Genomic DNA, 22,148 nt, shown 5'->3' on the forward strand with positions numbered 1-22,148 from the left:
TGAATTTGGTTGACTACAATGACTCAGGTTTTTCACATAGCAAATATACAAATGCACCAGAAGAGTGATTTTTTTTTTTCCCCTTCATGCCAGGCGCTTCACATGTGAAGCTTGGACATAACACAGCTGCTCTAAGACTCATTTTCCTCACCTCATTCATTAAAGTCAATACACTTTCCATAAGAAGTAAAAAAAATAACATTTGTAGATGACAGCATAGCCTTTGCCTGCATTTCAATGTTTTGAGAGGACCGACATGATGATGACTCGCTGCATTTCTGTAATTCAGTTTGAATGTAGTATGCACATATACATACTTCGATAAGGTGTGCTGTATGTTAATGTGAATAACAAAGGTGTCAGTTAAAATGAAGGCTACTATAAAGGCTACTGAAAGTGCGGTCTGCCTGCCACACCAACGTGGTCGCCTTTCTCTATCTACTTTAGGAAGCCTCCTGACACCTTTTCTTAACCCCGTGACGTCATCCACGGGGTTAAGTGAAAGTCGATCGATAAGGAGATAGGCGGGACTTTTCGGACATACCAGTGGTTTCAAAGGGGAAACCTGCTCATTGGTTTCATATGTTGGCGACAGTGGACGTGTCAGCCACAGTTTGGCAATCTAGGTTTGCTCCATCCTGCTCTGAGCTACTTCTCTTATACGCGGAAGCATTTTTAAGAATCCCATGCGATTTACATCCAACAGTGTACCCATGATGGGAAAGCCTTGAGGCACGTTGGTAGAATGTGCTATGAAGTGGAGACGAGTCCAGATCATTACCTCTTCTTGACGCGAGTCTTGTGTATGTCATAATGTCTGCCGCACACGCTTCTTTTCCAGCTCTTTTTATGTCCCCCCCGACCCTGTTTCCTGATGAGGCCACACAACTGTGACGACTCCCCTGCAAAATATAAAACAGTATGACTACAGTAAATGTTAATATGGCATCCGTACAGTAAATGTAACCCCAGTCATAATAATGCCTTCAAGGAAACCACAGTCGTGTCCTTGTGAAGAACTTAACAGTTTATGTCCCGGTACCTGATTAGCATCAACTGTAAAATGTCTCATAACCTTCTGGCAGTGAAACTACTCTCAGTATACACTTCTTTTCTCTATTTGTGCCTCGCAGTTCTTTCATACTTTTTGATTATTATGAAAATAAAGTGCAACACTGTGGTTACACTCACCTTGGTCTCAACCACCAATCTGAGCTGAGCCGCTCATTAGTGAGCCAGCAGCAGTTTATTGCTTAAGCAGGAACTCTGTCTTTAGAGCAGCTTCTGCTTTCTCACTTTTATGATAATAAAATAAAACAGTGTCTCTGGACTCATCTTAGCAAATGCTGACCTTTCAAGGGAGGACAAAAAGAGATTTATAGCACTTTACACATACACCTTAGCATCATAGATCACTTTCATCGCTGTGACAATTTCATTTAATCAAGCTGGGGGTTTGTACAGCATTGTTGTGCTTATATCCCGTCAGATATTTCCTGTGTCTGTTGATAGCGATACTTTAAATAACTACTCTGAGAATAGAGCTGCCTATATTAGGTGTTCTCACGGGGGAAAAGCAAAGAGGTGGTACCAGAAATCTGCCCCATCTCTCTGGTGGCCACTGCTCAGCACAAACTACTGATAAATTATAAATCAATTACCCACGCTTGGCCGCCAAAGTTTCTTTAATCTCTGCCTTTTATTTGACTAAATGCTGTTGACTCCTTATTTTACCTCCTGTTCAAATGCAACTGAGGTTGATACTCACCTGGGGAATCCTCATATCTAATCGACGCTTGGCCAGTCAGATGGAGGCTGAATTAACTGAATATTTCAGCGGGTGCTCATTTGCGTTGCTAGATCCTGACATATTCCGTTTGAGGATTATTTCTCCTTCCAGAAAAAAACACGACCCGGCTGCAGTCAGAATTAGCACGTCTTAGAATGTACTTTAGATAAACCTGATTACTTCAGAGAACCTTTCAAGCCATACTTACTCAAATTCTCCACAATGTATTCAAAACTCCAGAGATAAAAGTAATGGATTTGAAATGAGTTCAAACTCAGTTTCTGTTATAAAACAGTATTTTGTATTTTCTTTTATCCTCCAAATCATGAATAAGTTATTTTATAGTGACTTGTCTTGTGTCACATTTGAAGGGATTTTTAATGAGCAGACACCCTGGCCATTATTATTCAACATCAGTCATTAGCTTCCCATTTTCTATTAGATTATTGTGAGCACTTGGTAATGACATTAATCTACAGGTTTTATTCGCTGTGCTCCCTCATTGTCTGATATCTGAAAGAGCACACTGCATGATGGGATAAAAACATAATATCAATTAAAAAAAAAGTGCATAATGAACCATTTGATTTCCTCAAATGTATATATTTTTTTTCTTTTCTTTTGTTTTGGCTGTGCAAAACTATTAATCTTGATTCTGCTTTTTGTCACCAACTGAACTTGCAATTTGGATCAAGGTGACCAAACTGCTTGGAAGCATATAGAGCTATATCCATACCAAATTATTAAAAGCATAATGGATTGTAGCTTCAAAAACAATAAGTATCACAATTATTAAACAGGTGGGCCAATGGCCCCAGCTGCCCTTTGAGAACAGTGCAGTCAATGTGTGGCATACAAAGACAGGAAAGTGATGCAGCATAAAACCCAGATCCATAAGTTCCCGCTGATGCACAAGAGTGTGAAAGATTTTCTGATATATGTTATGAAGCATCACTTGATTCAATGAAACATTACCATGGATTCAGGTGAAAAAGTTGCAACAAAGAAAGCAAAACACTTCAGATCCTCCAATTTTCATGTCTCAGATATTGAATGTATTGAAAGGGCCCTTATAATGCTCTCATTCTGGTTTACTCAGGATGACAGACTGAGACAGGGAGTGAATGCAAGAGAGTGAAAGCAGTCCTCAGTAATGAATATTGTACAGCCCTGGAGCTAATGCTTCAAGAGCAAATAAATAAGAGCCTCTCAAGTGTATGATATTGCACTACAGGCCACATGAATGTTTGTCGTGAGTGGTGAATACTGGCAGGCCACGGATTAAGCACTATGGATGTGTAATACCATCAAGCTGTCATCTGCGCTTTAGCAGCATACCAAATAGTAATGATGGATCTTTAGATAGGGTGGGACTAATGTGCTGCGTCTTTAGGGGGAAGACTTTCTGCACAGCTCTGCACGCTAGTGCTCGAATACAGCCCCTTTAAAGACAGGCACTCGGGCTCATCTCATGCTGTGCTTGTTTTAATTTAACTTATTGTAATGAATATCCATACAGGACTCCTCCCAGTTGACGCGCAGGTATGTAGTGCGGAAGATGGTGCAGCGGGCGGTGTTTGTCCATCCGCCTGTTGAGTGCTGCTCTGCACTCTTCTTAATTTTAATCACTGGATCAACCGTCTCTGCAGTGCTGTTCGCCCTCCCCGCCCCCTTTATGCCCGTTACAGAATTCCTCCCCTCTGCCTGACATAACCCTTCTGGGATTCTCTCTCTTTTTCTCTTTCTCTACCGTCAACACGTGTCGTTCCTGCAACGCTCCAGTATCCACTATCTTAAACAATTTCATTATTCTGATTCAAACTCACCTGGATTTATAATCCTGCTCTTTGCTGGATTGAATTCCCGCCGGTTTCTGTGTCGTTTTGGCTCATTGGTTCACATCATATCGCGTAATAACTCGTCTGATCAGTCATTTTGATAATTTGCCAAATATATTTTCTGTCCTTCGTGTTAACACAATGCTGAAATACTGTGAGCATGAGCTGCCCAGAAAGAGGCAGCAGTCCAATTCATGCAATTTATGGATTTATTTGATATAACTGCCATGTAAATTTGTCACAAAATGAATGGAGCTCAGATTGAATATTAGAATTTTTGGGACTTTAGAGCAGTTCTGTCATTATTGGATGTCATGTAAATGTTCCAGTTATGTCTGCCTCATCAGCCTCTTCTAAATGATATATTCTCAACTCTTACAATTATCCCTATATTTATTTAGGCCAGATATTTGTACATTTTGCCTTATATAGTAAAGCTTCTTTTGGGATTGTCCTTTCATGAGTTTAATTCTCCTAATATACAGAAAACATCAAAGAGATGTATTTTTTGCATACTTTGTGACCTGCTGTTGCACTAGAATTGTTTGATTCTTGCAAGATGAACGATATACACAGTTCATTTAAGATGTACATCATTCGCTCCTTTCATAAAGATGATGTTTTCAAGGAAAGGTTAGTGAGCAACTCAAGTACATACAATGGTAATTATGTTGAATTGATGCCTTGTTTTTGAATAACTTTAAAGTAAATGAATATATGAAAGTGGCTTTCATCCCCCTCCCATGTCCGTGTTTTGGTTTTTGCTCCGTCGTCATAACAAATCAATAGTTTCTAATGTCAAGAAAAGGACGATAACTAAACACATTTGTAAATTTCAATCATCAGCTGTCGACCATTGAACGCTTGTCAAATTTTAATGCAGCCATCTGCCTCCACAAATTAGATTCAGAGCATAACAGCTCTGTTAGCTTTACAACCAATGGTACAACACAGTTCAGTGTTGCAATATGGTAAATAGATAGATCATTAAAAATACAGCTGATGTTCAACACAGTACACTTTTAAGAGTTCTTAGCTGTTCTGCTTTACCTTGTTTATTGGAATACTTGTAAATGTGGTAGTTATTATGAAACTAATTGTTTACGGTTGTGTGTCCATCCATCAACCTGTTCTACTGTCTCATAGAAGTTGGAGTCACAGAGAGCTGAAACTCATCGCTCACATTCACACTTACAGGCGATTTAGAATCACTATTCAGCTTCATAAACATGATTGACTGGAGGAGCAAAAACCAGAAACAGGAGTACCTGAAGAAAACTTGCACATGCATAAGTAGAACATGGAAATGCCCATTAGCCCCACTGGACTAGAAGAAGGGATGTTAATATTCTCAGTGCTGCCACTATCTTTTTTTTAATTTTCAGATATTTTCCTCTTTATCTTTACTACCTTCCTTGGGCTTAAATCATTACAGGTAGTTTGTATAAGTTGTATAAAATGCTTTTTGTTGATTTTAAACAGTCAGTGCATTAAGCAGACATCTCACCCACAAAAGTTACTTGCAAACGTTGATCAGAGCGTGCTCAGAATATTCCGCATCCCCCGGAAAAAAACAAAGCAAAACATATGCTATGGGCTTATTAAGGCCAAGCTCAAGCAGTTTTAGGACTGAGGGTTTGTTCACATTTGTCACGTTTGGTGTGGTTGAAATGAACCATAGTGCAATTGCTGCATTACTGAAGTCCATTTGTGGAAGTATGAACGCTCCCACTTACCTGCACTGTGATGTGTGCCAGAGAAATAGACCAGGTCCAAGTGAGTAGAAAAAAAAATGTACACTTGCAAAGGGGCAGTTTTATTAAAATTTGATATAAATCTGAGTGCAACATGTTTTTAAAAGCTGTAAGGGGCCGACCAGAAATAATAATGATTTTAAAAGTAAAGTGCCTCAACAGTTTATTATATTTCATGCTTTATACTTTTTTATAGGATGTACTGATTTCGCTGCTGTAAAAAATAACACACACACAAAGAACTCAAGCGTCACTAATTTAACATACATTTTGTTGTATTTAGCTCCACACACTTGTCTGAGAATATATGTCATCTCTGATGCTATAAATGTCAGTGTGAGTGCAAAATAAATTGGGCCAGAGTACTTAAGTCAGGACCAGGAAATGGCATCAGTGAGAAGTCTGCCTTTAAGTGAGTGAATCCCACACCGGGATGATAGTTTATATTAGACTTATTTTAAACCCTATGCCTTTTGAAATGCTGTTGGCCCTTTTATTTGATTGCCGAAACACATCCACATCTGGCAAAACATTATCTTTTACTCTCTGTCTGAGAGCACTTCTTCATATGATTGCATGAGGCATTTCCCATGGGTGCCGTGATGAGTGTGGCACTCCCTCTCCCTGAAAGGTCTAACACAGCCTCTGAAAAACAGGACTTCGCCTTTTGGCATCCGTTAAATGTGTGCCGCTCGACAAAATTCACATTCACATTTTTTTTCCCCTTCAAAGTCAGGCAGTCATTTATATGTATCTACTCAGATTTGACTTTTACTTGAGTTCTCACATTCAAAAATGCCTGCACAGTTTTTCCCTTTTGACATACTGCCATTATCTTAACAGCACAGAAGTATGTGTACACGGATACATAAGTGTTTGCCAGCTGTTTTTTGGACAGAGGCCAGCTGCCTTTCCTTACTTGCTTAGAGCAGCGTGATGTTTATATTTGGAAATATGAAAAATAGATCTGGACACAAAATACTGACACGGCTACATTTGCACAGTCCCAAGTTGCACCGAGGAAACTATTCACAGATATTGGCGAGACACTCAGTGCACACACTCTGCACCTCATATTATCCCAACTCTTACAATGCCTCTGGTAAGTTTCCGATTTACTTGTGTCCCATATTTGACAAATCCCATTAAAGCTCCTGACAGCACCAAAGCACAATATAACAATTATGCAAAAGACGTTTCTCTTGTCATAGTATGCCAGAGAATATAGTAATGCATTACCTAAGGGCACAGTGTCAGTGGATTTATTGTTGACTGTTTTTGCCACGTGCTTCCTCCAAAATTCAATACAAATAGACATGTAAGTTACCGGATACTCAAGTGAAAAGTGGAGTATTATTTCGAGCCAATAATCCTGTTTCTTGACTGCGGAGAGACACGGGAGGCGTCGCATGTTAAATCCGAGTTTAAAATCTTGGAGACAGGGTTGCCTGGGCAACAGGAATCTGTGAGTTCAGAAGAGTGCTCTTAGCACTCTCCTGTGGGGTTTTTGGTTGTCTGTCTTCCTGCTGTGTAATCCCCAAGTGTAATTGTCAAGGTTCAAATAATCTCAATCTCATTTATCAACACTTGTAAAGTTGGCTTTTTTTTTTTGACAGTTTGTATCTTCCTCCTTTTTGTCTGCCTCTCTTTCTTCAAGCACACTTAGTCATTGTCCCCATCGAGAATTGTCATTGGATTCAGAATTATTCATCCTGACAATAGCTTGAAGCAGTTTTAGCTCTGTCAATTCCCAACAAGCTGTAATGATTGTGGTTCTCCCTGTGGGATTTCTCCAGGTGCTCTAATGTCCTCCCACAATCCAAACACATGCATTTGAGGCTAATTGGTGACTTGAAATGTCTTTTGTTAAATAACAAGTAAGACCTGGTGTTAGAGTGTGTGTCGTTGTCTGACTCTCTGTGTTCACCCTGAGGGCCTGGTGACATGTCGACAATGTAACCCGCCTCCTTTCAAAGTTCGATGAAACAGTTTACAAGATGGACAAAATTGTGTGTGAGAGACTGTTGGCAACCTCACAAATTGTAAAAAGTCTTGTAAAATATTGCATATTTATTTTTATATGCTCTGTGATGCAGTTGAGTTTGGCACCGTTTGTTGTTTATTAGAATATCTGTTATTAGTTTGCATATTCACGCTTGTAGGTTTCCTTTTTTTATTCACTTTTGTCTTTCGATATGCTCCATTGTACTGAAAAATTACAAAGTATTTGCATCATGACTGCAGCTTTGTCAGCTAATAGTTGTAGAGATTGCTATCAGCGTGTCTCAGGCCGATGCCAAAGGGCTTCTCTGGCCTCTGTCCATGGTGCTGGTCTGGATTCAGCTCTCAGTGCGTATAACATTGCTCCAATCATCCACTGATCACATGACACCTGAGGGATTTAATTTACCCGTCCAACAATGGGGGTTTCTGTAGTATGTATTTAGCCACAATTTTCCTTGTCATAATATTTTATCTGTGCAGCTGTTTCGGTTCTAAAGACAGCAACTTTTGCTTGTCATTTTGCCTCTTAATAAGTCTTATAGTCATTGATGTATTTACGAAGTGTGGCCTACTTGGCAGAAGACTTTGTGTCTTTGCTGTGTAAATTCCTCATTTGTCTCTTTAATATCATTAAATCAACTAATTAAACATCACACTTCCCTCATCTTGTTGCTGCACTTGGCATCAGAGCTTTGATCCTCACTCCTATCAAAAAGGGGCGACTTTACATTTATTTATACAGCGATGTGACACTTTGGCCCTTTTTAGTGAAGGCAACAAAATGTGTACAATTTGTGTTTTGAGTTCTCCCACCGGAGCCATATGCAGTGAACTGATAGGAACGTTTTCTATCAGCAGCTCTAGTAATTACTCAATACCCCATTTAAACACAGTTTAGCATTTACCCCAAGATGCACTTTGGGGCTGTTAGGTTCCTGATGTGGTCGTTGCCTCCTTGAATTTTGTGTCTTCAACCAAATCCAATTTTACTGAAAGGGGTTCTCACATTTGAGCACTTTTACAAATTACACTATTTAACTGAATGGAGGCTTTTTACAGGGCTGGATATATAGTTAACCCTTTAAAGGGCACTCGTTGAATTACATCAAGTTGAAAGTTAAGACCCGAGAGTGTTGTTAAAAGATATCTCAAGACAGTTGGGACTTTCAGAGTCATTACAAACTCTATTTTATGTGATTTATATATAATCAAATCTAGTGTAATATGTAAACCTGACTAAATTGTGTTTATTCCATGATTTGTAGTTAAATGTGTTATAATTTGGATACACTATGGACTGCTTTCTGCAGAAAATACAATTAAATATGGTATTTGCAAGTACGGCTCATGAAATGTTTAAAAGTGTTTCACTATTTGTATGTGCACAGTCCATATGTTCAGTCATTTGTCCATATGTTCAGTCAAATGAATGAACCATTAGCACTGACAGGGAGTATAAAAATATTTCCGGAAGACATCAAATTAAGAAATGTTGTGATAAGACATGTACAGCTAAAACAACACCGTACTATGACTGTCTTGAATTTACTATAGAATTTCTAGAGAACAGGATGAAATGTTGTAGTTATCAAATGCAGCCATTTGATTGAGAGAAAGGTCTGTGACTGACATTCCTGTTTGCACAGGGGACACACTGACCTATACCATCAGAAATTACTTTATCGCCTTTTATACAGTTTTACAGGTATTTCCACTCCGTCTCCCGTAGGTCTTTAAAAAAAAAAAAAAGCTGTCTGCCCCTTTAAATGGTGTTACAAACCTCTGTCATCTTTATTAGCCTGCTGCTCCATGCCGAATGTGGTGCCCCCAGGGAATGGGAGATAAGGTGATACGGATCACTGCACAGCAACCTTCTCCTTTGAGGATGTCACGAGGGCAAATAAGCAGCCTGTTATACATGCGATGATAATTACACACTTCATGTCAGCAAACTCCAGGATGAATCCCTTTTGTCATTCCAAAAATGCTAATGGGAACAAAAGGGACTGAGCGTTACTGTGCCTGTCTGAGGGCTTGTGTTGCCAGTGGCTGCGATGGTGGGATATTTTGTTTGTGAGCTGCTAATAGTGCATAATACCTCCTCATTGTTGACATCTCCAAGAGATCCCTCAGGTATCCATCCAAAGCATTCTCCGCATGTAATTAATGTGGTAATTGAACAATGATATATGCATATGAAAACAATTTTTTTCCTGAAAAGCTTTTTCTTGATGGCAGAAATAAATCCCTAGCTCAACGTGTGTATCGCAGTGTATCTTCGGTGAGTATAAACATCAGATTACAGTAAGTCATACATCGGCCACAGATCTTTAACCCGAAGTTGGATTGATAACAATGTCAACTGCGATAGGACTCCTTGGTGTAAAACTCTTTGTGTAAATATAATTGAACGGAATAGTTAATGGTACACATTGCGTTGTGCAGGTGTTGTATATGTCATGATTAGCGTTCTCACTGGTGTGTGTGGTTTTCTGTCCCTCTGTGATGTCAGTCCCTTTGATGGACTGACGACCTGTTCTGGATGCATCCTGCATTTCCCCATAGTGAGCTGGGATTAACCCCAGCACCCTTTGACCCTCTGTGGGATAAAGCATTATAGAAGATGTATTTATGGGTGAATTACTTGTAGATCCTTGAATGTTTTCCTGATCATATTTGAATAACATCAGCCATTCAGATTTTAAATGAAATGATAAAACCATGATTTCAGGTTTTTGTTTTTTTGTTATTTAAGGCATAGCTATTCAAATTGTCAACAAATCTTCGAAATTCATAATCTCCCTGGATTTTTAAAAAAAATCCATTCTTCCCATTGCAGAAGGATCAAACAAAAAAACTGATTACTTAGTGATTACTGGAGGCTCAGAGCCTCTCGCTGACATTCGCATGAGATGGAACATTTTTTTCCATGGTTGAGGAGTCTTTTCTGTGGCCTCTGCTTTATAACAACAAAACGCACTGTGAGGTTCTCTGATGTAATGAAGGAGCGAGAGCCTCTCACTTATTGGCTTATTTACTATCTCCATTCACTCCTCTGATTTTTTTATTCATACATTATTGATACTGTTCAAGTGGTAAAACGTGCCACTTGTGTAATTAAATGTATGTCTCTGTGACACAAAGCAGGAATTAGCGCTCTGTCCTCACAGCAATGTGATTTATGTCCAGTTTGTAAGTTCTGCCAGTAATCGGGTTTCATAACAGCCCAAAGAAGAGGTGTTTCTAAATTGACTGTGGGTGTGAATAAAAATGTTTGTGTGTGGTTGTCTACGTGTCTGCTCTCAACATGTGCGTTCACGGCTCAGCACACACATGCAGTGAGGTCTTTGTGGGAACTTTTCTTTGAGATGTTGTATTTCAAAGCCCTTGACCTTGCATGCAGGCCATTCACCCATTGTAAGCTTCTGTCCTTCACAACCCTAAATTGGACAAAGCATCATAGAAGAGGCATGTATCTACAGTATGTCTCACATTATTCAACACATAATCAGAACCCTCTATACAGGAAACATTGAGATCTGTGTCTATTTATTTGCTGTAAAAGTTACACAATTATTTCGTGACGTCATATTGACGACAGAACATGAAAATAGTCCAATATATTTAGCACAAAAAAAAATACGCGTGATGTGTGAAAATGGAAAAGCTGCCATTTGCACTAGTATTTAGTATATCCATGATATGTATATACCCTGTCTATATGTGGAAGTGTTCCGCCACTGATGGTTGTGAGTGTGAAAGTAACTAACTGCGTTAAAGCGCTTTGGTTTTGGTGAAGCGGTCAAGTTGAGCGAAATTTCATAGAAGTGAACATGTAATGTATCGTCATCGTTTTCACAACCAACACAAGTACATTATAGCAACATTCACCTCAACTATTGAATCCTGTATTTAGTTATTGTCTGGATTTTCATTCAGTCCTCTTTTGTTGATGTGAAACTATTAAAATGGCCACTCCTGTTCACAGCAGGTGACTGCTGTTCTTCATTCAACAAACTTCCCTCGAACCAAGGATATACTATAGAACCTGAACTTTCTGGTCTATAGGACAATACTCAACATTGTATTCTGTGGCAGCCGAAAAGCTGTCTAGCACTATCAGTATTTTAAGTGTAATCCCAGTAATGTTCATAGAAGCCACCTTTTTGGGTTTCTCATTCACGTTTTCCTTTCTCCTGGTCTTCTGGGGACTCATCCTTTGGCGACTTCATTAATGATGAAAGAGTAATGCGTGAAGTTCTACTTCTACTTCTACTATTATTTGTAGTATAGAAATTCTGTACAATCCTCTTCATATTTATACAGAGAATTTGTTGACATCTTCTTCCATTAGTTGTATAATTGTACTTTCATACAGCTCATACATTTTTTTTTTTAAACTTCATTTTCAATTCTTTGTCAGTCACAGTGGGAAATTCCTTTGTCCGCTCCTCTTTAGGCTCATGCAACGAGCTCCACATTAACAGCTGACATACAATTGGGGCCATTTAGTTCTAACTTTCATTAAAAATCTGTCAAATCTTTGCTGTACTGCTAGCAGGTAGTGTTTCCAGCTTTAGTAATATTGGAGGACAGAACAGATGCAATTATTTTGGCCTCCTACTGATGCTAATTCATACTACAGTGGCATATTGTGTCCTGCTGAAAAGGGCATAATCACACACAAGCACTGTTTTAAAATGTGCATGTGTTCTGACAGACATGTGCCAGCCTTTTCCTGGTTTAAATCACTGGGTTTGAATTTGCAACGTGGCAACTGCTGATACAACTTTGTGAAACACACAAGATTTTATGGCAAAAGATCGTTATAGTATAATCTTTAACATTAGCATTTATATATAAGGACTGCATAGAGGCTTCAGCTAAGAACAACAACAACAAAAAAGACGTCAAACACTCTCTAACTCATGCGATTTAAATGCTTTGCTGAAAATGGGAAGTTGGGAGACAATATTGATCACCATCTAAAAATGTGATATTACTGAGTTCAATAGTTGTCACCATTTCACTCACATTTTCATCATGCTTTACTTGGGCCCGTTGGGTTTCCATGCTTGCTGTTTGAAGAGAAATGAGGAACATGATGTAATCCTCATACAAGTGACCAGTAAGTACTAAATACCACATTTTAAGATTGTGTCACATTTGGAGTGAAATACAGAGCAAATTACAAGTCCAAGAGATTACAAGATAAATTCAAATGAATGAATACATATTTCTCACTGCTTTCCATCTTTTGTTGCCACAGCACAATTATTTTTGTTTTTATGTTGTTTTCTTTTTTTCCCCCTAACCAAACACTGGCCCTATTGAAAAGTGAAGTAGCCTCAGGTCACATTGCCCCTCTCCAAAAGCACCCAGTCTGAAAGCCTGAAACTCTCCTCAGCAATCTATAATAAATTGTTTATGGTGTGTAGCACTGCTCTGCACCCCTCCCAGCAATATAATACAGTAATACAATTGTGCTGCAAACCAGGTGTTGTTCTTTTTCTCGGCCGTACACCATTATTCCCTTTCTTGGAAAACTAGTTTTGGAATTACAGATGTCCTCATTGTTGCTAAACCAAATATAAGTGGCACCAATTAGTCATCAAAACTTTAAGGTCAATATTGTTTTATGAATTTCACTCCTGAACATGCTGGCGGATATACCCTCCCTCTGGTCTACATATTCCCCCTTATTTTCTTTTTGATAGTTTTTTTTTTCTGCTGCTAGGGATAATATAATCTCCTGTCCATTGCATAGTTGTTGAAGTTACTTCACAATTCACATGATCGAATATCGACATTTTAAAAACTAAGAGACGCAAAGCTGTCCCCTCTCACCTATTGAGACGAAATTTAATTTGCTGTTGTTTTGCTAGTTTTAGTGATTGTGGAATTATATTGTTACATTTATTACATAAACTTTTACTTGGAAAGGAACTTTTAAAGCCTCATTGATGGATAGTGTATTAAAACTCTGCACGCTATTTTTCCCCTTAATATGATGTTCTTTTCTACATGGCCACTAACCTCATCTCATCTTTGTTTGAACAAATACATAACTAGCGAGCTAATAAAGTCTGGCTGTTTTCGCTTTACCTGCCTCGAGCTTGATTTATTTCAAGGTGGAAGATCATGTAGATACACATGCACACAGAAGTTGCTTTTTAAAGTCACTAAAATGTCTTAACTTTCACAAAGATCCAAGTTCAGCAATATAAATATGTAATTTTTCCACTCAGATGTGAGATCTTTCTCACTTGCTTGTTTTCCCTTAAAGCTCCTGCAGATTGTACGATACTGATAATTTTCTACTATCTGTTAAACTGTGTGACATGTATACCATGAAACTCTGACAGTCTGCACTATGCCATTCTGCGTTCTCTATAAAAGCTTTCAACTTCTCAGACTTATGCATCTTGCTGCTGCATTTTGATTGATTCTTAGCGGCTTGTACCAGGAGTCGTGCTTGTGCAGTGTGGTGAGGCACGATCTTGAAGTTTCCCACTCACTGTATCACAACAGACCACCGGTGTAATTCAGCCATGGCAATAAATATTATCACAATTGTCTTCTTTTGCCAGGGCTATGCCAATATCACTGGGCATTTAGACCAAACAGAAAAGTAAATAATCATACTTTTTTTTGCTGCAAGTTCCATATTTTCTAGACTATAAGTCACATTTTTATTAGTCGTTTTGCTGATCTTGCAACTTATCTTCGGATGCGACTTATATAAGGGAACTGCTGCAGTACGATCAATATAAACCTCAGATAAACAAAACAAAGAAGGCTAATCGTGAGCGAAAACCATAATTTTGTGTGAGTGTGTGTGCGTGCGTGCGTGTGCGCGCGCGCACGCACATGAATGTGTCTTATATTTCAATACGACTTAAATTTGTTGTTTCCATGTGATTTGTACTCGGGTACAACATTTAGTCCAGAAAATACAGTGCATGTCTTGGAAGAAGAGTTGCTACTTATGGAGCAATGTTCCCAATGTTTGATTGATTGAGTAGAAGTTTTAAAAAAGATGTCTCTAAATTGTGAGAGTTTTCACACTTCATTCATTTCACATTTAGCTCTGGCCTGAGTGATTGTGACTGCAGTGGCGGAGCAGACAACAAATATCATCACAGGGAAATGTTACTAAGTGAAAGCATGTTAATTTGTGATAGGGAAGGTCCGAGTTGTTAATGGTGCTTTTTTCCCCCCTTATCAAGGACATTTTGAATACATTTTGTGCATCTCAGGTTGCTCCATCAAAATGTCAAGGTAGTTAATGTCACATTTTCGGTACAAAGATATCTCCAAGGGCTTAAAATAATGCAAGAAGCTTATCAGTTGTTGGATTTTTTTGAATGGGCAACTTTTCTCACACAAATGAACAGTGGCCTGTAATGTTCATAGATAACATAATAACACAATATTTTGTTGTTAATATACTTCAGATTAAAGTAGAACACAGTGGCTTCATGTAAAATATTGATAAGGTAAACTTTCACAATACTGCTTTTTTTTTTTTTAGGTCATATCTAACCTTTTCTGTTTCTTTATCTTTCTTGACTTTTAACGCAGTTCCCCCATAATAGGCAAAGTAAACAATAAGAAAAGAAAAAGCCATGCACTTTGGGTACAGATAAAGATTGTTTAGCAAACATTGAATGTTTAGGCAGCAACTGAACAAACTTATCGTTTCAACATTTCAACAGTTCACTCATGCAGTTATTATAAACGTTTTGCAGACTGCTGCGCCGTACCTTAACTAAGACCATTTCCTCAACCCGATAATTTGAAAATGTCATCCAAGTGTCACTGCATCTCATACAAAACAAATAGCCTTAGTCTGTTATTTGCAGATAAACAGAGTTTATGTACACACACAGACAGACACACACCTACGAAAAGAAAACAAACAAACTCACAGCCACTCTAATGGCAGTTAAAATGAAGTGGTGATAATTGTCTGTGCCGTAAGGCCCGGTATATCCCCCTTGAGCACAAATTGCAGCGGTACGTGAACACGGGGCAGACGTCAAAGTTGCTGCACCACAGCAAGCAGTTAATGACAATAAAAATGTTGGTTATCTGTATGTTTTCACTATGATGAGTGCTCTGTTTTCCCCCCAAAAAACCCCGCCCCATATAAGTTTATTTCCCTATCTTTATTGTCGTAACCTGTAGAATATGTATGTCCCAAGTAAGTATTTCTGCAACTGATTCACATTGAATGTGAGTGCGGCATTAAGGCTTTTACTGCTGATGAAGGCATAAAGCAGATTGTTTCCACTGAGTTGAGAGAGACTTTTTCAAAATGTTTTATTTGTCTGTTCGGGTGTTGTTTTTTTCCCCCCATTGATCGTATCGTAACTTTTTTCTGTTCGTTTGTTTTTGTGGCCTTTACAACATTTGTTTTTAATCATACTTTGTTAGTCCCCTTGGGAAAATTCCATTTTCATATTTCTGGGATGCGGTGGCAGCCACATTGATTTGCTCCAGGAAGCTGACGGCGGTCAGAGGTCTTGCTCAAGGCCCCACAGTGGTAATCTGTCCGCTGTGGGATTCCAACTTGCGAACTTCTAATCACAGATCTGCTTCTCTGGCCTCTAGGCCACCATTTAATTCTCCAAATATTTGTCTTGTGGTACATTTCTGACCCTTAAGCCTCCCAAGGAATCTTGCAGGGTGAACTGAGGGAGTTGTTCTGTTAGTAAATTAAAATTTCATAAGAACTTCATTGAACATAACATTGTTTTGTCATCTTTCTGCTGAAGCCTGTTGCCAGTGTTATTTCCCAGCATATCATAAATGACAAATATGGTTAAAGGTTTCGTGTCATGAGGAGACAAAGCATCAGCAGGATTGTGAGTATAGTGACATGCTATTTAGGAACCTATGGTGCTAATTGCCTCTTCTTTCCAGCATTTGCAACTTGATATTTAACAGTTTTCAGGGGTAAGTGAACTAGCGTGAGGATTTCTCAAGGCCTTTGTTAATTGAAGTGGTTGCGATGAAGCCAATATTTCTTTGTTCGACAGAAAACAAAGACACATTGAGATTCATAGAGTTCACTAAATGCCCTAAATACATTCATTCTAATTACTACTGTTGCAAATAGTACCATACATGAATGTATTTATGCTTGTTTGAATTGGTTTGTAAACGTGAACCAATGTACCAAATGATCTATCTACCAATCAGCTTATCGATCAACCAAATGAAAGTAGACTTCTAAAAATTGGATTGTGACAGTATGTTTTTCTTACAACTCCGAGAGGTTGGTTTGTTGGTCAATTGGCTTCGTACAGGGATGAAAAACAAAAATAGGGACATAAAAAAGTAAATAAGAACAATAATAGAAATGAAGAATTATCAGAAAGGATAATAGTTTGAAAAATGAATTGAAACTGATTTGATCACCCTGCCCTTGAGAAGACAAATTACTGTTGTTTCTAATGATATGCAAATGAAATGTTTGATGTAAAGTATAGTTGAAATAAATTAAAAGAATGAATAGAATAGAATATAATGAAGGGTTATAAAGAATAAAGCAATAAAATAGGAAAATTCAGAGAATCTAAAACACTTTTTTTACAATGCAAAGCTAAAGCAGCAGGTTTTAGTCTAGTGTCTTATGGTTTCCACAGTAATAGTCACTCTAAGTTACTCAAACTTCTCATGTCCGGCAGCGTTAAACCTGAAGGACCATTCGCCAAAAGCTTGTTCAACATGCAGTGAAGTCAATACACTGACTTCTTCTCTTCATTGTTGATGAATTGGACTCTCCTTTGTGATAGCTTGTCATCTTGGCTTTCTAAACCCATCTCCCATGCTGTTTTTGAGACGAGATTACGTTTGCGAGCTGTGCGTGTATTTTCCATCACAAAAGAAAATGTCAGGAAAATTCATGATTAACAGCCGAGCCATTCAGTTGGACGAAAAGGTCACTTTTAGAAACGTTCACGTAAAAAGAAAATTACGTTATTTTTACATTTCCTGCAGATATATGCTGAGGCAATAATGGGCTACATTTCTACTGAAGGTTGCAGCAGGTAGTTGATGGCGTGCTGAGTACACTAATGTGTTTGTAAAAATGGAATGGTTTCATTAATGCACAGTTCATTTTCGGTGTCACAGGCGCAGTATTCCCAGCATGAAAAAAGGACAGCATGAATAATACTAAACCTTACGTGGCAATGTTTAAATGAGGGGTCTGAATGACCTGATCACCAATCAGAGCCATTATATGGACTAAGTTCACTCATAAGCAGGCCATTTTCTGCTGCCAAGGAAGAAAACAATTAGAGAAAAGCTTCCCTTCCCCAGTGGTTTTAATGCAAGTGAAGAGAGATAGGTTTTGTAATAGATTTTTGTCCGTGTAAAATGAGATGCTGACCTCTGGGTCCAAGACACTCAGAGACATCAGAAGAGTGGTACAGCACACTCCCACTGGGGCTAAAGGATATTCATCCAGGACATCATTCTCACACTTGGTGTGAGTCATGCTACCAGCCATGACAGCTACTCCTCATGGCTGTTATCGCCCAAGAGCCTCCGAGGGCGTTCAAACTGGAGATTGCATCTATGCAATCAAGTTCTTTTTTTAAATGCTGTGGGACCCCGGCAATTGACACTATTTTCTTTTTCAGACTCAGTGTCGCTGCTGAATTGAAGTTGTTAATCATGTCATCTTCATGGATAAAAGAAAAAAAAAGTGGCGCTTTTTTGAAGAGTGTCAAGTCTTGTTTAGAAGGGAAAAAACATAGCGGTAGTTTTCAGTGATGAAATTATGTAATAGCTTTTATCTCCCACAACTCTTTCCTCACCCGTCTATCACAAAGTTGCATATTTAACATTTTAAGTTCGCCTGAAATGTTTTGAAACATCTGAGAGTGCTTAGATGTGAAACAATTTCACAACATCTCCAGCATTATGCCTTTCTGTGATGTTCAGTGTAATTCTCACTCCTCGCTTTAACTCAGATCTCTTTGTTCCCCTCAGGCAGTCATTGGCATGGTGTATGTTAAGGAATCATTAAATTGTGTCGTTTTGTGTTCAAACTCCGTTAATCTAGTCAGGATCCATACCCAATTCAGTCAACCACCCTGGACAGGCCACGAGTATATCAAAGATGCATACATGCATTTTATACTATGTAGATTCACTAATTAAAGAAATGGCGTGTTGTGTGAGAAAATGCACGCAAAGGCCTTCTGGTTTAAACCATTAGAAGTTTTGCTCAGGGGCAACAAAACCTCGACTTGCATTTAAACTCTTGCCTTTCCATATATGCCATTGCAAGATACATATTGATACATATAGTTCAGATTCTGCCACAGTGTCAAGGTTGGTGGTTCAAACCCTTACTGATAACATATCAGGTATTTATTTTTAACTTCCTGCCCACAGTAACTGTGGATTTTTCTATAATTCTTATGTGATTTAACAGAATTTAGATGAAATGCTTAAAGAGCAAGCACTTCTCCCGATTAGATTTTGTATATTTACATATCCCCAGTGACATTTATAGAGACCAGCTCTCATCTCCATTATGTTATATTTCACATTTTTAAGCCTGAACTCTTCCTCAAACCCAAATCAAGTCAGGCATTCTGTTTCTTCTTCAAAATATTACTCTGAGAATATAAACCCAGTTGGAGTCCAGAAGAAAAACATAAACAGTGTGTCCGGAGCACAAGCAGTACCCATGCGATCAGTTTGTGTGTGTCCTGCTGTGCTCTTTGACTCTTAGAAAGAAAGTTTTCAACATTTTATGCCAGTGTCACAAAGTCCACTGTGGTTCCGACAGTAATTGTGCTCTCAACCAACCAGTGCTCAAAGGCACACCTCCTGCAGAGTTGACAGACTTTTCACATTAGTACAAATGTGTGACACCCTTAACCCAACCTGTCATCTAATTTATCTTCTTCAAAGTCAGCATCCTTTCAGGTAGTCATAATATTAGCATAAGATTCTCAGCTTCCTCTCAAACTCACAAATTTGCAAACTTGTGGAAGAAGTTGTGCTGCGAACGCGGTATATAAATGTACACAAGTGGATCCTGTGGCCATATACAGTATTAGCTCAAAGCAATGCATCTAACCTATATATAACTTAACATGTTGTTTTCCTTGATCTTATAGTGAAGCTGCAGTGTCTCTTTGTATGGAGCCATGACTAATATGCATGCTTCACAGAGCATGAATTCACATTGCATCATGTAGAATTTTTATCCTGAATCAGACAAACTGTCGCCGGGTTAAATAATGGTCTGTGTTTTCTCTTCTGCACAATTGACTTTGGCAGTGCCCTTCCTGCGAATAAAACATTGCAAAAACCAGGTGCTCTGGCGCTGCATTCTTATAAGGATGTCAATTATTATTTTAATGTGTTCCTTTTTATTTAATTTCATTATCAGATACAAATGGGTTAATCTCCCTCCAAATACTCGTTTTGTGCGGAGTTTGCATGCTATTTTGGTCCGTGAGCGGGTTTTTATGCAGATACTCTGACAACCTCCCACAATCCAGACATTTTTGTTGGTTTCGTTGGAGAAAAAGAAGAATCGTACTTTATTAATCATCTTTGGGAAATTTTTTCACTGAATTGACCCATCGGTAGCAGCCACACAGAGCTTCAGGGGAGCTGGTTGGGACAAGGGGTCTTGCTCAGAGAGCAAGCTTGCTTTTTTAATCTGTGGGAGGAGAACCCACAGGCAGAACATGCAAACTCCACACAAAAAGGCCCTGGGCGGTACTTGAACCCACAACCTTCTTGCTGTGTGGTGAGAGTGCTAACTGAATGTGTGCCTCAGTGTTGGCCCTTCTTGTCTCTCTGTGTTATATCTGTGATGGACTGGCGACCTGCCCATGGTGTACCCTGCCTTTCACCCAATGTCAGTGGGGATAGGCTCCAGCCATGCATGTCCTGAGTCTGAATCAAGCGGGTATGAAAGATGGATGGATGGGAAACAGCGGGTTGAATCAGTTGTCCTGGAAGCTGCTGTTAAAAACCCGTTGACATGACATGTATTTACACTACAGGTTTTCATGTTCCATGTTTCCGGCATGAAAAAAAAAAACACATTTACATTTAAGAGTGTGTATCCATTAAGCATTTGCTTTGAAGTTGTAAAGTGAATGTGGCTTGTCAGCGTTGTGAAGTTTTCGTATAATACACAATAGTAATACAGTTAAACTGCTGCACTTCAGGGCTTCATCATCTGAGGCACAGTCGAGCAACTTTGAGCCTGCCAGGATCCTCCCCTCCGTTTTTGCACACTTTGTGCTTCAGTACCCTCTAATTTACAAATTGAACACTTTGCTTAATCCCCCTTTATCCTGATGCGATCCAGCAATTTAGAGTCAAAATCCAACAGTGATATCAGCGTAATTTACCTTTTCATGGTCTCTGTCTCCTCTGCTGATGCAGCACATGTAGTATGTTCTGCCACTGGTCACTTTAAAAGAAACTTAGTGGCATATAAGGCCTCATATTCTCACATTACACACCTACCTTTTGTTTTTAAGAGCTTGTAACATTGTTGATAGACAGATGGTTAATTTCTGCAAATCTTGAGCTTTTTCTGGAAAAAAGGCATTGACAATTATGAATAATAGTTTGTGCTTTTTAAAAATTTGGTCCAAAACTGAAAACTGGATAAACTTTCTGCTAAAGTAAATTGCAACATACCTGAACTACAAAGAGACTAAAGATTGTGGCATACCAGCAAGAAAACAACACATGATCGGAAATATTTAAGAAATATTTTAAAAGATGCTTCACTCAGACAAATAAATGTAAATTTGCTCCACTAATGTATAACTTACATGGACAAAGCCAGTGCTATGAATGAAGAAAACGGCTCCAACTATTTGTATAAATTACGGTTCATACCCCAGAGAGGCAAACTGCATTGAGGTGTCCAATTTAAGCATGAAAGATTGTTTTAAGACCACGATTTTGGATTTAAAAAAAAGTTAGGAAGTTTTGCTTTTCCTGCCTTGCTCATTTTTTAATGGGGAAATCAGACTTGGCTGCTGGAGACACAAACTGTGCTGCTCATATCAAGTATTCATCCACAGATTGCCATACAGCTTTGCATTTCATGCAACACCACAGACTTATCATAAGTTATCTCGGCTCGGCTTAATTTTTTTTTTTTTATGAGATTACTTATTCTCTTTACTAATCAACTGATGAAAAGTATATTTTTGTTGAATGACTGCAGATCCTTTAGTTTTTAAAGAGAAAGTTCCAAGTGATGCATTTTGTCCGTCTGGTGTGATTGTCTGTCTTACTCTCAGCATACCCATTTTCAGAAGTGCTTATTAATGTGACAAAAGCTATAGTCAGGTACATATTAAAGAAAAGAAAAAAAAGATATTACGAGAAGTGCTTTCATTAATTGTAACTCAGATAATGAGGTCTTCGAGCAACCACAAAAGCTCCCAGTTTCCTTTTTATGATCTCTGTTTTGGGCATTCTGCCATTGTCACAGTTTATCCCTAATAGCAGCCACCGGAAGGCTTTTCTATCTTATTTTCTTTGAAATTTCAAAAGTACCGCCTTTGAAATATGCTAAATGTCCAACAGCTCTCTTTCATCTGTGTGTTCCTTGTAATTATTGAGAAAGCTGTGATATTGGACTGTATTTGGAGGCCTGCATCTCAACTGGGATTTGATATGGTCTGGTTAAACCGTTTTCCTCAGCAAGCTAATGACTGAGGTATTCTGAGCCGAGCAAAATGGTGCAAA

At 38.6% G+C, this 22,148-nt stretch overlaps 1 protein-coding gene across 2 annotated transcripts in view; it reads left to right on the plus strand.

Moving 5' to 3' along the window:
• igsf21a (immunoglobin superfamily, member 21a) overlaps positions 1-22,148 on the plus strand; it is a gene marked incomplete at both ends in the record, with an annotated part of 186,120 nt that overhangs the window by 66,945 nt on the left and 97,027 nt on the right. The window lies entirely within an intron of this gene.

Source organism: Blennius ocellaris (genome assembly GCF_963422515.1).
Source record: "Blennius ocellaris genome assembly, chromosome: 4".
In the NCBI taxonomy this organism is placed as follows: domain Eukaryota; kingdom Metazoa; phylum Chordata; class Actinopteri; order Blenniiformes; family Blenniidae; genus Blennius; species Blennius ocellaris.